General features: G+C 29.8%; 1 long non-coding RNA gene across 1 annotated transcript; it reads left to right on the top strand.

Annotated features, from left to right (window-relative positions):
* The first annotated feature begins 291 nt into the window (after window positions 1-291).
* LOC126879237 (uncharacterized) lies at window positions 292-3,251 on the top strand. The gene is made up of 3 exons (XR_007696010.1): window positions 292-743; window positions 1,301-1,454; window positions 3,073-3,251. It is a non-coding gene; the product is annotated as an uncharacterized LOC126879237 (long non-coding RNA).

Genomic DNA, 3,251 nt, shown 5'->3' on the forward strand with positions numbered 1-3,251 from the left:
CATCTAACCAGTGGCGGATCTAGAGATTTGCCTTGGAAGGGGAAATTTGTCTTAGAGGGGAAATTCCAATAAAACATCAACCAAAAGACATAAAAAAGATAAACCCAAACTACATAAAAGACACAAACAATAACTTATATGTATTAAGTTCCCTTAATTTTACTAACTAGCGTATTTATTGAATCGAATTGGTCTCTCTGTGGTTTGAGTTGCATGTCAGCTAATATATTTTTATGTGCAACAATGTTTTTCTCACGTCAAAGTCATCACGTTCCCGCGGGACTCCTATACCCTAACAACACACAACATTCCAGGAATGTACTACCAAAGTTCTATCAATATTTGAATGTCCTGGACATTTAGGGAACATTCGGTGAACATCTGATTAAATTATTCGTGGAATGTTACCATAAGACATTCTGTGAACATACTACCAATGTTCCTGTTCATTTTCAAATTCACGGCGCATGTATTTGTGCATGGTGCTTAGAGAGGGCATCACGTGACTAAAAACGACCAATGACCTCACTTCAGACTTCGGTTCGGCCATCTTGACATGCATCTTGCCTTGGCCACCTTGCCGTGCGTGATCGTTGTTTGTTTTTATTTGTGCTTTTTAAGAATATTTTTTAATTCGGATACTTTTATAATAACTTTAATAGTATTATTAATATAGTGCATAAAATCAGTTGGAGTAGCAGAAGCAATGTAGATAAAAAATCTGCAGGAATAATGTTTCAAAGGTTAGTATATTATGCAAATATGTAAACAAAGGCATGCCCCTATTTCAGAAAATATCCATTTATTATTTTAGTAATTGCGAATAAGCCACAAACTTGCTTATTCCTAATTAAAATAGTAAATAGAGATAATAACAAACGGATTATTTGTAAAATTAAATTTTTTTTTGCGTTTTTGCTAATGTATGCGTTTATAAACAGGATGGTAGACCACACACTATAATAGTACCAACTAATGAATACACAGTATGAATAGTACAGTCGGTTCGCTAAACTTAGTCTCAGACACAACTGGCTAGTGATTTTAGTAAATAATTTTGACAATTTGGTAAAATTGGCAAAAAAATAACTAAATAGTTAGTAATTTTGGCAAAAATGGCCAAAAACAAAAAAATTACCTACTAAAATCACTAGCCAGTTGTGGCTAGGGAAACGACTATACTAATAAACAATTTCTAAGCTGCTTTTTATAATATTTTGTGAGTTCATTAATCATATTTTTTATTTAAAACTAAAATTTGTTAATAATGCTCAGTAATGCATATATTTTGTATTTTTAGCTTTCCAGAAGATCCTGCGAAGAAGGCATGAAGTATTGATCAGATTTGTTAATAGAGCAGTATGTTCAAAACATTTTTTAGAAAAAGATATTGACAGAACTTCACTTTCAACCGTTTGAGAGACTGTGCTGTTCCAATAGCTTATATCACACAGGTAATATGCTTAACCCAATTAATAATACAATTACAATATACAGTTGGAAAAATTAAAGAATAGGGCTTTTCATTTACAGTCATTTGTTTCGAGCTACTGTCATATGTCGTATAATCCGTGTTGTATTAATATTATACACAGATTATATAACATATGACAGAAGCTCGAAACAAATGACAATCGATGAAAAGCAATATAGGGCTTTGTTCATTGTCATTTGTTTCGAGCTTCTGTCATGTGTCACATATATTAATATATCTACGTCATACATCTTTGGTTTGTATCATTGATTATATCAATAACGTATGATGTAGATATATTAATATTATGTGACACATGACAGAAGCTCGAAACAAATGACTGAATGAAAAACCCTATAACCATGAACGATCACATCAATCACTTATTTTGTATAGGGCTTTTCATTCACAGTCATTTGTTTCGAGCTTCTGTCATGTGTCACACAATATTACTATATCTACGTCATAAGTTATTGGCATATACCAATGATACAAACCAAAGACGTATGACGTAGATATATTAATATTATGTGACACATGACAGAAGCTCGAAACAAATGACAGTTGATGAAAAGCCCTATTTGCTGTCTTTTTCTATAAATCACAAACGTTTGTTACCTATAGAAAAAGATCATCATCATCATTGGCTCGACAGCCCTTTCTGGGTCTTGGCCTGTTCCAGGATTCTTCTCCACTCTGATCTGTTTCATGCTTTTTTTCTCCAGTTTTTTATTTTTAATGTTTTTATATCATTTTCTATTTGTTCTAAAATAGAAAAAGATAGCAAATACAACATAAGTGATTGATGTGATCGTTCATGGGTATAGGGCTTTTCATTCACAGTCATTTGTTTCGAGCTTTTGTCATGTGTCACATAATATTAATATATCTACGACATACGTTATTGGTATATACAATAATAGATACAAACCAAAGACATATGACATAGATATATTAATATTATGTGACACATGACAGAAGCTCGAAACAAATGACAATTGATGAAAAGCCCTATTCTTTCATTTTTCCAACTGTAGATACCGTTGTTCTTCATTATCTACATCAGAGATCTAAGTTGACATTGTTGCCCAATTACAAAAAATTTTTGAATTCATTTTAAGTCCAATATATCACATAATTATTGCGAAGTAGATTATACAAGAAAACAGATTAATGTTGAATGCAAATAAATAAAAACATCAGAAATAGAAAACAAGAATTAAGTTATAATCTTAAGTTAAAGTAAATAATAAAAACAATAAATATAATAAAACAAAATACTTATTAGTTTGTGAAAAAGCTATTTCTTTGTGGCATTTTTGTAATTATTGTAACTATTTTAATGGGGAAATAAGCCAGAATTTACTTGAAAAAATAACTTTATTATGGTTTCTACTTCCACATCGGACGTCGTTGTCAAAATACAAAATGTTTTATTATTTTCTTTATTAAATATTATTTATTATTTATTTAAATATTATTTAATTTATTATTTATTTTATTATTATTATTATATGCATATTATTACCTGTAAATATTTCTTCTGATTGTTAATTGTAAAGGATAGAAAAATTACCATTTATTTTATTTTCTTTTAGAATCAGCTGAGAGAAGTGGTCTACAAAAAACCAGGAAGGAAATGGAATATGTGGCTATGAAAGGCAAAAGAAAGGTTTACAAAGCAAATGTGACACATTTTTTTATAGGAATATCAGTAAATTACATTAAAAAAATGTATGAAAAGATTTTTTGCAATAAAAATGTTTATATTTATCAA

The sequence above is a fragment of the Diabrotica virgifera genome, chromosome 1, assembly GCF_917563875.1.
Source record: "Diabrotica virgifera virgifera chromosome 1, PGI_DIABVI_V3a".
In the NCBI taxonomy this organism is placed as follows: domain Eukaryota; kingdom Metazoa; phylum Arthropoda; class Insecta; order Coleoptera; family Chrysomelidae; genus Diabrotica; species Diabrotica virgifera.